General features: G+C 40.9%; 1 long non-coding RNA gene across 2 annotated transcripts in view; it reads right to left on the bottom strand.

Annotated features, from left to right (window-relative positions):
• Positions 1 to 11,977, bottom strand: part of LOC141584483 (uncharacterized) — a 238,991-nt gene extending 227,014 nt beyond the window's left edge. For both annotated transcript variants that reach the window (XR_012517556.1, XR_012517555.1), the window contains exons 1-2: positions 11,895 to 11,977; positions 11,435 to 11,522 (exon numbers count right to left, since the gene is read on the bottom strand). This is a non-coding gene — a long non-coding RNA (uncharacterized LOC141584483). The remainder of the gene's footprint in view (positions 1 to 11,434; positions 11,523 to 11,894) is intronic.
• Positions 11,978 to 14,443: the final 2,466 nt, after the last annotated feature.

The following is a 14,443-nucleotide window of genomic DNA, read 5'->3' on the forward strand; positions in this document are numbered from 1 at the left end:
CATGCACACTGATCCTATGAGGTAGAGGAAAAAAATTGAAGACACACGGTCAGGCATACAGCCAGATTCTAAACCAAGCAGTTTGGTCGCAGAGGCTGGAGTTGGGCTGAGTACAACGTGTCTACATGGAAGAGCCTCACAGCTCTCGATCTCAGGAGAGAGGGCTAGAGCAGTAGTTCTCCATGTTTATAGTCTGAAGGGATGCATCCAAAGAAAACTGATATTTTATTTCTGAACTTCAAGCAATATTTATTTAAATCTTCCATATGACACATATTATGCTAGAGGCACAGGAAAGAGCATTTGTTCCAATCCCTACCTCCTTAACCGTGTATTTGTCACTACAGCTCACTGCTCTTGCCCCAGTGAACAGCATCAGAAAATTGGGAAACCACATGATGATCCGCTTTTTACCTCTGAGCCTTGAAGAGGTACTCATCTTTCCTAAATCTTGGATACACATTAGATTCACTCACACAGCATCTGAAAATGCAGACACTTAGGCCCCACTCCAGACCTACTACATAGGAATCGCTGGGCTTTGATTGTTGCTGGTGCTGATGTTGTTTACAGTTTAAGAAGTATTTCAAGTGTGTAGTTGCAGTCAAGACTCACTGGCCCATAGACTCAAAGCTCCTCTAAGAGTGAAAGTACCAACGACTAAAAACCACTGGTATTTGAAAGATTTTTTTTTTTTTTTGAGGCAGAGTTTCATTTGTTGTTACCCAGGCTGGAGTGCAATGGCATGATCTCGGCTCACCGCAACCTCCGTCTCCTGGGTTCAGGCAATTCTCCTGCCTCAGCCTCCTGAGTAGCTGGGATTACAGGCACGCACCACCATGCCCAGCTAATTTTTTGTATTTTTAGTAGAGACGGGGTTTCACCATGTTGACCAGGATGGTCTCGATCTCCTGACCTCATGATCCACCCATCTTGGCCTCCCAAAGTGCCGGAATTACAGGCTTGAGCCACCTCACCCAGCCAAAAGACTCTTAGATGAAATAGAATGCTCATTATTTTATTTATTTTAGGTTTAGGGGCACATGTACAGGTTTATTATATAGGCAAACTGCATGTCACAGGGATTTGGTATACAGATGATGTCATTACCTAGGTAATAAGTATAAGACCCAATAGGTAGTTTTTCAATCCTCATCCTTCTCCCACTCTCCACCCACAAGTAGGAACCAGTGTCTGTTGTTCTTTCCCATATCTGTGTCCATGTATATTCAATCTTTAGCTCCCACTTATATGATTTAGCTGTGACCCCACCCAAATCTCATCTTGAATTGTAGTTCCCATTATCCTCATATGTCACGGGAGGGAGCTGGGGGGAGGTAACTGAATTATGGGGATGGCTACCTCCATGCTGTTCTCATGATAGTGAGTTCTTGTAAGATCTGATGGTTTCATAAGGGGTTTTCTTCCCCTTTACTCTACAATTCTCCTGGCAGCCGCCATGTGAAGAAGGACGCATTTGCTTCCCCTTCATGATGCTTCCTTTGTCATGACTGTTAAATTGCCTGAGGCCTCCCCAGCCCTGCAGAACTGTGATTCAATAAAACCTCTTTCCTTTCTAAATTACCCAGTCTCAGGTATTTCTTCACAACAGCGTGAGAACAGACTAATACAGGAATGATATGATTTGGCTGTGTCCCCATCTAAATCTCATCTTTAATTGTGGTTTCCATAATCCCCATATGTCATGGGAAAGGTCTAGTGAAAAGCAAATAAATCCATCCTGTTCTCATTACAGTGAGTGAGTTCTCATGAGAGCTGATGGTTTTATATGAGGCTTTCTTCCTCCTTTGCTCTGCAATTCTCCTTGCTGCCACCATGTGAAGAACGGTGTGTTTGCTTTCCCTTCCACCATGACTGTAAGTTTCTGAGGCCTCCCCAGTTATTCTGAACTGTGTGAGTCAATTAAACCTCTTTCCTACATAAATTACCCAGTCTTGGATAGGTCTTTATGGAGCATGTGAACAGACAAATATATTCACTTATAAGTGAGAACAAGCAGTATTTAGTTTTCTGCCCTGTTAGTTCACTTAGGATAATGGCCTCTAGCTCCATCCACGTTAAGGCAAAATATATGATCTCATTCTTTTTTATGGCTGTGTAGTACCCCATGACATATATATACCATATTTTCTTTATCTAGTCTACCACTGATGAGCATTTAGGTTGATTTCATGTCTTCACTACTGTGAATAGTGCTGCAATAAACATAAACACACATGTGTCTTTATGGTAGAATGATCTCTATCATTTTTGGCATATACCCAGCGATGGGGATGCTGGGTCAATTGGTAGTTCTGTTTTAAGTTCTTTGAGAAATCATCAAAGTGCTTTTCACAATGGCTGAACTAATTTACCTTCTCACTGGCAATGTATAAGTGTTCTCTTTTCTCCAGAGTCTCACCAGTATCTGTTATTTTTAAACTTCTGCTGCTGTTGTTCATAGTTTATGAAGTATTTGAAATGTGCAGCTACAGTTAAGACTAGTGAGTCCTGGAAGCTCAGAATACCTCTGAAAGTGCAAATACTAAAGAGAGAGAGAGTCAAACCACCAGGACTTTGAAGATTCCTAGAAGAATCTTCATTATTTAACAAAATTTATATTCCAGGCACTAAATGACATGCTTTGCATATCTTAATTAATTTCACCTTGAACAAGTAAGTACCTTCAATAATCAGCATCTTGTTAATGGGGAAACAGAGTCACAATGAGATTACAATTTGTTCCTGTGATGATATAATGGTAGAACCAGTCTACCCAGCAATTACTGCACTGTTTTACTACAGTAATTTTACAAAGATTCTCTCTCTTTCTCTCATGCACCAATATCAGCTCAAATGCTTTTTTATTCTTATCAAAATGCCCTACGGTCCAAAATAAATTCGTAGTACACTGGGAGTGAGAAGAATGAAGAAACTAAGGCAGGTCAGATGTAGAGGACAGTCTTAAAAAATTCCATTGAGAAAAGTACCAACTGAAAAATCCGTCACCCTCAAATGCATCAGCATGCACTTCTCAGGGAGAGCTATGCCTAATTCGCCCTAATCTAAAACAAAAAGCCAAATGATTGTTTCTGTGTTCAAGAGAAAGCTGTGTGTATAAGGTACAGTCTTGGGGAGCAAAGCAGAGAGCTGAGTTCATGGAGGATTGGGAGAAGTAGGGAGTTTTTGGACTGGAGGACTTCAACAAACAATTAGTGAGTAGAGATTGGCTGAACTTAAGTTGCAGAAGTTTGGGCACTAAAGTGAGGTTGGTTCTGATTGGCTGACTTTAAGAAAGGCCAACACTAGAATGAAGATGTTGCCAATTGACTGATTTCAGAAGCATGGTGTTGTCACTGATTGGCTTAGCCTTCAGAAGGTGGATGACTTGAGCTAGTTGTCACTGATCAATGAAGCATGTTTAAGATCAGCTCTTATAGTTACTTTTGCCTTGGTCACAGAACAAATTTACCATGGAGGACAGAAACTTTTATTTTCAAGAGTGGGTCAGAACATGCTGCTCCAAGATCCTCTGGTTAGGAGACATGGCAAGGCATTTAGACCCTTAATTGACATTTACTGGGACTGAGCTACAACTAAGAAGGTATTGGCAGATTGAAAGTGAACCCCAAATGATCATTTCTAATCAGTACTTCCCTTAAGAGAATTATTAGCCTATGCATTCCAGTTGAGTATTTATAAGATACTCATTCCAGTTGATTATTTATGAAAACGAAAACAAACTTTTAAAAAAATCCAGTTGAATTTTTTTGACTCGTTAACATCTTACTTTCTGTACGGATAGTTAGGGCTCTTTGCTGTTGCTGTGCTTAACTGTTTTAATAAAGTGATTAGTTTGGGTTATAAAAGGAGATTATCACGTGAGAAAGCCTGTGAATGGCAGCCAGTTAGTATACCCAGGGCGAAAGCCTAGCTGTGTGGATTATGAAGTCATAATCAAACCTCCATTAGTCACCTGATGGCTGTCTTCAGTAAACTACCTATGTGGAATTAAAACTCTCATGAGTGTGCTACTGTCATAATTAAGCTTAATGTCCATTATGACTATACCATCACAGAATCCTACTCCATTCGATAAAATTCTCCCACCCCTCACTCCGTTTCCCCCTCACGAGAGAATAACCATTTCTAAGTGATACTGATTTTTTGCACTATAGGTAGTGAAGACAAATAGCCCTGGTGTACATTTGGTTTTGGCTGCTTCTACACAGTACCTAAACAACTGGCTTTTTCTTTTAATTCAGTGAAAACTAAATATCGGACCTACTTTCATAGAACTGTGTGTATCACATCAACAGTTTAATTTTTTGCATTTTATTTTATTCTAAACTTTTCAGCTGGCTGCCTCCATGTTAATGCAAAGATGCAAAGTTTATTTTTCTTCATTTGTTCCAATCTAGTTACAGTCTGAGACTATCTGAATGACTCCAACAATCTGAATATTTTTTTAGTCAATTCAGTTACTTCTGTCATGGGGCCAGCCAGGTGCTAAGCTGTCTGATAACCATTCAGCTCCTTTCCGTCACTAAGCTGATGCCATTAAGATTGCCTTGACTGTTTGAATGAAATATCACCATTCGTTCCAAAGCATCCATTTGCAATATGGTGATAAGGTGTTGGATATCATGGTTCCCTCCCTCAGTTTCTCCTTTTACACAGACATGAATCTCAGGGCTATCGGGGCTTTTACAAATGAAATTACACAAAACACTTGTCTTAGTGTATTTGGGCTGCTATATCAAAAATACCACAGACTGGGTAATTTATAAACAACAAAGATTTATTGCTCACAGTTCTGGAAGCTGGGAAGTCCAAGAACAAGGCACCAGCAGATTCAGCATGTGCTGAGGTCTCCCTCTTTGCTGTGAACACAGTGCCTTCTAGCTGTTTCCTTACGTAGCCAAGAAAGCAAACAAGCTCACTGAAGCCTCTTTTATAAGAGCATTCATTCTTTTCATGAAGGCAGAACTCTTAGGACCTAATCGCCTCCCAAAGCCTCATCCCTTAATATCATCACACTGGGGATTAGGTTTCCACATATGAATTGTGGGGGTGGGGTTAGGGGAAGGACACAAACAATCAACCCTTAGCAGCTCTTTATAAATTTCGAATGAAAAACAGGCACTGTAAAAATTTCAAACAGCCTTCCAATGTGTCTTTATTTTGATCTTCTTGAAGGGGTGTCCCTTCTCTGTGGTGAGCAACTCCCCTGGTGCTCATAAGCCCCGTCATTCATTCTAACTTCTTTTGAGTCCCTTGTCTATCTATTAAGTCCTCTCTTTCTTCGACTTTTGTTATCACTTATCCCTGGGCTTCTTCCTCTGCCTATAATTGTCCTCAGAGTCCCGTGGTGCCATCCTCCCCTTTCATTTTCTTCCTCTGTTTGTCACTTCCTAGTTACACTCCAATACCTGGTTTCTGCAGCTATCACCTTCTGAGATCCTATCCACATTGTAAGTGCCAAATACAAAGATACTTGCCAGGCTACAACTTGGAGGACTTCATGTTAATGTTTGACCAAGCTCCCCACTCCAACATTCTTTTCTCTTAGCTTCTATAACTTTCCCTTTGGATTCTCTTACTGCCTCTCTGACCCCTCTGTCTCAGTTCCCTCTGCTTCTTTTGCTTGCATTAAATGTGCATGTCCCCAGTATCTCATGCTTAAAAGTCTTCTCTTTCCATTCCTCATCATTCTCACTGCATGCCTTGAAGTGACCCTTTATCAAGAATAATTCCCAAATCAGTGGCTCCAATCTAAACTCTTTCTTAAGCAATAGGTCTGCGTGCCCACCTGGCTGCTAACTCCTTTCAGAAGTTTCAGAAAGCACCATGACTTCAAAATATGCAGAGTCAAACCTACATCCCCACCTACCATCCAAAATCAAGCTCTCCTACGATACTCCCTCCATTCAATAATGGCACTGAAATTCACCTGGTCACTAGGTTAGAAATATTGTAGATATCGCATGTCTTCCTCTTGCTTAAATCCTGAAGTCATATTGGCCACAAAGTCCAGAGACTTTTCATCAGAATTAGCTCTCCATTCCAACAGCTATCCCCCTGATTCAGGCTCTCACCATCTTACTAGGCCCCAGTATGAATCCCCTAACTGGACACTCTAACCCCAGGGCCTCTCCTCTCAGTCCCACCACAGTGAGTTAAATCTGGTCACTGCCCTGCTTAAAATTCTTCAGTGGCATCTCATTTCTTATTTCAGGAGGTTATAAGCTATTTTTAGCAGTGTGACCTTTCTCTTCAAATATATTTTTACATAGAACTGTATTGTGTGAAGCAAAGGCACTCTGTGAGGCTCTGGGTTCCATGGATCTTGGGGGACCAGGATCACCCCCGCTCAGTCACTCTCTCGGTGCCAGATAGAGGCCCACAAGGCACCTCCATAATGAAGGACCGATTGAAAATCAATGATGGCATAAACTCCAAATGATGTGAACTGACATATCAGGGTATTAAGGGATAATAACTATGACTACTACTATCACTCTCACTGTTACCTTGGCAGCTGGAACTAGAATTCTACTTACAGAGGACACAGGCTTTGAAAAATTACCTATTAAATCCTGGTGAAAAGTTGTGTTTGTCAATGCTTAGGCCCTGGCTATTGCCAAGTTTTCTGAGAGAGGGAAGCATCTTGTCTGCTTTAAAAGTGAAGAAGGATTTCTATGTTTCTTTGAGGAGGAAAAGGGCGGAAGACAAAAGAGATTATATAAGAGAGAAAGAGGAGAGAAGGCAGAGGAGAATTTAAGGGTAGAGACAGTATAGGAAAAATATTTGAAAAGATACAATCCTGGTAGCAGTGTCTGAAAAGGGAGCTCAGGGAAGAATGATATCCAAGATGTTTTTAAAGTTTGGGAGTTGTTGTTTGTTATGTTTTGCTGTATGTTATATAACAGAAAACTTCCCTGTCACCCGCGATGTTCAGTAATATGCTTTTGAAGGACTTTGTGAGTGTATTATCTTTGGAAACTGTAAAGGGCTGACTTTTGCATCTAGACCAGTGGAGGGTAAAAGAAATAATATTTACAGATACAGAAAATGTGAGCACAATGCACCTGGGAGAATGTAGGCCCCAGATATTTGCAGAAAATGTAGGAAAGAATAAGATGATCTCTAAGCCATGGTTTCAGGAAATCCTCAAATGGACAAATGTCTAGGGCCCAGGAGGCCTTAGTGGAAAATAATTGATGGTGCAATCTTTGAATTTATTAATCACATTCAAAATAGGTCACTGATGAAACTAAGCAGTTGTACTAAAGGCTATTTCCAAAGAAGAGGATGCTGAAGGCTCTTGAAGTTGCAAAAGAGACCAAACTCATTCAGAACTAGCTCCAGAAAAACTTCATATAAAGATATGCTTATTAAAATAAAAGTGAGGAGAAAGAACCAAAATTTTACTACTACTGAAAGCTTTTCAAGTAGGAACTCTCCTAGCCACGTGGGTTCCAAACGCTGCATCTCTTTGAGCATCTCTTCTTTCTACAACTTTTAGCTTTCTCTGTTTTCTTAATAACTGATGGTATTCTCCAGCACAAAGTTTGCATGATCCTTTAATTCTGGTTACCACAACCATTAACTGATTTCCTGTCTATGTCATTTAATATAGATTTGATAGAAGGAGAATGCAATAGGTTTGACTACAGTGTGGTTCACCTCTGGGCTAGTTTGCTGTGGCCAAGATGGGGTTCACATTATGAAAAAGGTCACTTTGGTTAAAGTGAGCAAGAAAACAATGGTTTACATATAAAATGTAACTATTCCCATGCTCTCGTCTCTTAGTTTCACTGGCTTGGCAAGGTATCTGCTTGTGGATGAATACTGAGATGTTTCCAGAAGATGGCAGCTGAGATTTTCTGTTTTGCTGCACATAGACAAACTGGAGACAATCTTCAGATATAAGTGAAAGGTCTGTTTCACTTATAACAAGAACTTTGGAGAACTCAGGGATTTTATAACAGAATCTCAAATCTTAGGACAGTTTTCCCACTGAGAATTTGCATCACTGACATCATTTTCTGCATGCAAGCTTATTATCCTTTACATAATAGATATATTCCTAAAAGGTTATGTGTGAATCAAATATTTATATTTGGGAGACAGTTTTAATCTCAGTTTCTTCACCTATACAATGGGGGAAATCAAATTCGACTTCAAACTCCTCAGTGAAGCACGATTTTATTTAAGGAGCCATGCTGTGAATTTTCTCTGTGGTTGGAAAACTGGTCCACTAATTGATCTGTTTCGCAAATTTGGATTTTTATCTACCAGACTGTCTCAAATGTAACTTAAAGAGTTAAACAGTAGCTCTGAAGAAAGTCTAAGTGCTAGAAAAATAAAAGTAGTTACAAGCTGAATGTGAAACCCAGAACTCTGAGTTCCACTCAGCAATTTAAGCAAATGGCATCAATTCAGGGATGATGATCAGTGATCCAAAGTAACTGCGTTCTTTTTTTCAAGTTCTTTGCATTTTAATAGTCTCTGACTCTGTAAGTAACAAGCAAGGTTCTGTTAAGATCCCACTTCGAATTTCTGTTTAAAAGTTCTGCTCTTCACCTTTGAAGAAATGGAGCTCATGAAGTTAAGTAAACAAATTGCAGATGGCACACCACATTCACTCAGAAAACATGCTGATTACTCAGCAAAATGGCATTTAGCACCACAAAAAAAGCCAAGAGCTGAGCTGCTACATCAAATCCTCAGTGGAATCCAATATCTCCACCTGTGGGATGCCTAGAGATAACCAGCAATTGTGTCCAAAAATACAATAATCAGAATGGAAGAAAAACAGATCTATTCTCTTTTATGAGGAATGGAATCATGAAAAGGGTCTTTCATCATGGACTAAGTACACTCAAAGCATAGTTTATTCTGTCTTGATGCCTACTAATGGTCTGATCCTCCCCCATTATACACTTGCTACGTACAGTATGGATTTATTATTTGCATCTAGAATTATATCACACTCCTCTCTTATAGGCAATCACCAAACCTGTTGTACGAGCACCAAGAGGGAGCTACCATAAAAATTAATTAAAAGGGCCAATGTTTATTTTTCTAGAATGGTGAGCTTTTCGGAATCCTTCTCACAATAATTAAGATGCTGTTGTGATCATAAAAATAACCCGAGTGCATGAGAAATAGTAATCGCTCACCATCAAAACACTCTACATTTGGAGAGGGGGAGTATACAGTGATCGATAAAACTCACAACACCGACAGGGTTTAAATGACTGGGGCCCCATTGGCTCCCCAGTATTCAGGATACCAAAGGTACTGAAACTACTCTTCAGGAATTAGGTAGCAGAAATTTTCATGAAGACAAGGAGCACAATAAACTTTGAAAAATGACTGGATTCTACTGCCTGTAGCTACAAAGTAGGGGCACCTGAGGTCATCATAAGCCACTAGCTACATAGTCAGATGCCTCCTACATTCCCTTCCAAAAACACTCAAGAGAGAAGACAATGGGGATTCCGTCAATCATAGTATAGAAAGATGTCAGAAAAGACGGTGCTTCAGAAGCCGAGGAAATACTTAGCAGAATGAACAACTGAAGGAAATTCATTATATATGCATGTGTGTGTGTGTGTGTGTGTGTGTGTGTGTGTGTGTGTGTATTTCACAAAGGGCAAGGCAGCCAGTGTAAGTTAGGATGAAAAGAGACACACACAAGAGAAGTACAATCCTATTTCTCTGTCCCTAAATCTGTGTGATGTAAGGCAAACCACCTCACTGCTGTGGGACCTCATCTCTGCAACATGTAAAGCATTTTAAGAGTAAAATGCTCTTAAAGTGGAGACCACTTTAAGACCACTTGCAAGGATGCATGCATTATTTAGGTATTATGCATTGATGTGTACGTGTGTGTGAGTTTAATAAGTAATTCAGTGGCAGATAGATACGTAATTATACCCTTTAATCACCAGCAGACCTCCAGACAGGACTTAAAATTTGTATTTCTCCACTCCTTGCCTGGCAGGTCTCAGAAGGTCAAGGTTTTGTGTTGCCCTAGCAACAGCTGATAGCATCACTACCACCTGAAGCCGCCCAGGGGGCTGTAGGCTTTGCAGCACTGTAAGTGGTTACGATGTTAGCCCAGTTGCTGGGGAAACGCACAACCTTGCACCAGGCAGGTGGGTAACCGTGGAGTCCATTTCCAACCATGCTGCCTTTAACACTCTACACTAGCAAATGTATTCATCGCTGCATAAATTCTGTGAACAATTTGCGATCTGAAAGAGTTTTAGTCATGTGTTCTCTTTCTCAAAAGCTCTTAAATGGTTCACCTTTACTGCTTGAAATGTAGTGCTTCTATGAAAAAAAAATAAAAACAGGTTTATTATTGCTCTATTGTAAATGAAATTACCACCCACACTAAAATATGCCAGAGTAACTCTTCCCTAGTGTCTCTGCCCCCCACCCGCAATCAAGCCTGAAGATATTTTTAGGTTGCTCTCTGCTGTATCTATGGAGGAAAAAAGAAAAAAATATATCTTAAGATAATATTGGATCTTTAAAAGTAGACTCATAAAAGCAGAGAAGTCCTGTTCATCATTTGAGTCACCCTTGATTGGCTCTATTTTAAAATGCATCCTCTGTCTTTCTTATAACCAAGGGCTTTAAAATTCAAATGTTCATGAACACCAGCTTTATTAAAATTAGGGCTTGGGGAAATGGCTTGGAAAAGGGAGAAAAGAATATTACCCAACCATTTAAAAGATGCTAATTAATGAAGTTCTAAAGCCCAGAGAGGGCATTTGATACAGCAAGAGTTTCTCTACCAAGGAAGAATAAAATTCATCTAAAAACAAAATATTTTTTAAAAAAAAAACCCTCAGAATAAAATAAAATTGAAGTAGATTAACCCAAATCGTCCCCCTGGTTCTGGGGGCCTCGGGAGTTCTGCTGTATTCTAAGAACTTATGTTTGCCTGCCTATGAACTGAACACATTTACATTTTCTGGCCCAGCTCCATGCCAGCCTTTCAGCCACTGGGGTCCTGCCGTGAATGTGCAATGCAAGGCATTTCACCCGCTTGGTTTTTATCCACTGTTTGTCCTCAGGGGCAACCCATACTCAGCTCTGGTTAAAAGGGAATGTGGGGAGAGAGGCTACCCAGATGGATGGCTCCATTCTGCCCCACCTTTCTTAGCCAGAAGCTCCTTTCACTTTTAATCATGGAAAGGAGAACACACTCTCCTTTCTCCAGTCTCCACCTCTCTTACCTCATTCATCCATGCAGCTTAGAACTGGAGCTTGCAGCACTATTCTCCCTCCACGTGTTAAACACCAGTGGATCCTTCCAAAGCGTCTGTAGTTAAGCTTGTATCAACCTCACCAATGTTTCCCCACACTCAACGGAGGAAGATATATTTGATTTTATCTTTTTATTACTCACCATTGTGATAGTCTTGTCTTGTGTTCTACAGGAATCTCTTCTCTCTCTCTCTCACTCTCTCTGTCTCTCTCTCTCTCTCCGGATATTGCTGTGGGACAAAAATGGAAAGTCTCCATGGAGTGAAAAACAGATTCCTTGGTACAGAAATAAATAAACAATCTCAGTTCTATAACAGAAAATCATTGTCTGGGGCCTGATAATGATTTCCTAATACTGAGATATCAATCAGTTGATCCATTTATTGTCTAATCAAAGTACTGGGGCTGTAGAAAGGATTGGACTGCAGAAGAAAATGGGATGACCCACTGGGTGAAGGCTGGGGAAGGGGGGTGAAGGGGGCATAGACAGGTAGTCAATGTCAGGTCTCTGAAAACAGGGTTTGGAAGAGCCTTTGCAACACATCTGCTCTGTAAATACTCCAATACCCTCCCTCTCACCCTCCAGCTCCTCCAGGCCAGACCTTGTACATTGTAGCTCTGCATGTCTCACGGTAACATGAAAGAAAGAGATGCCGCCATGCCTCTTTGCACAGCTGTGCTGGCTTCTAGAATGTTTTTCTCTTCTTTCCCACTCGTCTGTCCCTTGGTGATAATCATAATAAACAGCCGTTAAAATTAGTAACAGCTAAGGTCACCTTGTGTCAGGCACCTTGCTAAGTGCTTTATATAGCTCATGCATGTTCACCACAATCCTATAAAGTAAGTATTCTATTTCCTGCTTTTCTGATGAGGAGTGTGGGTCTTGCAGAGCTTAGGTTACCGGCACAAGGGCATATAGGTTAGGAGCAGCAGCGGAAGAATTTATGCATCCAAAACCTATGTTCTTAACCACCATAAAAGATGCAGCTCAAAGGTTACTTCTTTTAGGAAGCCTCTTGCCTCACCAGAAAAAAAAAAGAAAAGGATCCTCTTTCCCCTCACTCGGTATTCAGATATTTTGTATAAAGTTCTCTCAGAGCACTTATCATACTGGATTGCAATTAATGGAACTATTTTAATTACTTTTTATGGCTGATACAATTCTGCAGTCTTGGCACCAAAATTACCTGGCACACGACAATTGCTCAATAATTATTTGCAGAAATGAGGAATAATGGATAGAATGAACACACAGTGACGCAAACCAGCACAGCCCCAAGGCGCTTTGGACGCAGAGACCTGGATGCCTCCTTTTCAGCCAATTGAGATGAGGATACAGCTCTTTCCTTTCATTGAACACTTCAAATATGTCAGCCCAAGAGGCTGAGTCTGGGAGAGGCCAGGTGAGCTGACCTCAGGCTTACACCCACACTCAACCTAATACCTACACGCACCTTCATCCTTAAAAGGGATGAGGTAGGCTGGATTGACCCTATGCTCCTATGCTTGGGATTCGGTCAGAAGAAAAGTGAGGTCTTACAGTTTCCATCTAAAAGGCTCAGCCTGTCAGGACCCACGCCTGCATAGGAGGGCCAAGGGCCAAAGCAGAAGAGAGCAGAAGAAAGACCATCACGCCACAGAGTGGGGACCCACCTGAGCTGTGCTGCAGGGGCCTGCTCTAGTCAGGAGAGGAAGACAGACAAATGAACCTGGAATCTTGTCCTATTTTGTTCTCAGAACTAGGTATGAGAGGCAGCAGCAGAGGGACCCTGGGTGGGTGGGGAGCAGGGCAGTCTGTAGTCTCTTGCAAAAACAAGGTGGGTGTAGAGCGGTGACCACCACTTGGGCAATTCTCCAGCTGCTAAAGATCATAGAGTCAAGCCTCTGTTGACTAAAGTGACATTTATTTATAGTTTTCTCTTAGGCACGTATTGCCTTTGCATCTCACTTTTCCTCAACATATAACACAGTGTAAATAAATGAATAAAAGGATTATGCGGTACAGGGGCTGCCATACAGGAGCTCGGGAAGGTGCTGGTAGGTCAGACGAGAAATCCCAAAATGGTTCTGCTGCAGACACTCACTCTTCTGTGACCAAAAGCTTCTTGCACATGAAGAGGGAAGCTCTGAGCATGTTGGGTTACTTCATCTGAAAGTCCACAGTGCTCACCAAAGGGTGACCTGACACTAACCCTTTAGGAGTCACTGGATTGTAAAGGTCTTCAGCACAGAAAGGTTTTGTATCCTTTGAACTCCAGATCCTGGAACCCTTGGCAAGGCTTTAGTCCTGTCCTACTATAGCATCACACCAAAGGCAGCTTCACAGCTGTGTCCTGCAAAGGCTGAGCAGGGTCACGGCAAAGTCAAAGAAGGTGAGAGTTTGGAAGGCAATTTGAAGAGATCGAGTCCAACTCTCTTATTTCATGAGGCCCAGAGAGAATGGTGATGCTGCATTTCCAGTAACTCAACAAGCGTGTACTTAGAGGACCAGCAAAGAGAGCACCACACAAATAAATTAATGATAAAAGACAGATTAGACAAATTCAGCTTCAGTGATCTTATCCAGAACCCGACAGTAAGAGAAAACGTAGAAATCGTCTATTTTAACTTTAACATCCCTGCAAGTTTTGTGTTTAGATACTTTCAATTGCACTTGAAAGACTGCTAAACACACAATATTTTGACACTTTGGATGTCTAAAGGTCTTATTTGTTCTGTGGAGGATGCTATCATGTTCCCAGAGAATTAGGCTTAAGTTGAAGAACCCAGAGAAAGGGCAGGTAATTTCTGGAAAAAGGTGACACTTCAGAGAAGTAATCCTTCTCAAGTTTATACAGGATAAAAAACAACCTGATAATAAATATGTCTCAAAGTAACAGACTGAATTCCGAGACTAAGGTGTCCACTTTGTCACTCATCACTGAGAAGCCTTGAGTAAGTTACTTAACCTCTCTGATCTCTGGTTCAATAGCTGCATACTACAAAAACAAATGTGCCTATATATCTGTTGTAAAATAAAATGAATTGGGAATTTTTAAAAAATCATCTACAGGTCATACTGTTTAATATGCTTATGCCATTATTAATCAATATGAAAACAAAGGAGCAAGAAGAAGAAAGAAAAGGGAAGTTTGAATGGATTGAGCTTCAT

Source organism: Saimiri boliviensis, chromosome 5 (assembly GCF_048565385.1).
Source record: "Saimiri boliviensis isolate mSaiBol1 chromosome 5, mSaiBol1.pri, whole genome shotgun sequence".
NCBI classification, from domain to species: Eukaryota; Metazoa; Chordata; class Mammalia; order Primates; family Cebidae; genus Saimiri; species Saimiri boliviensis.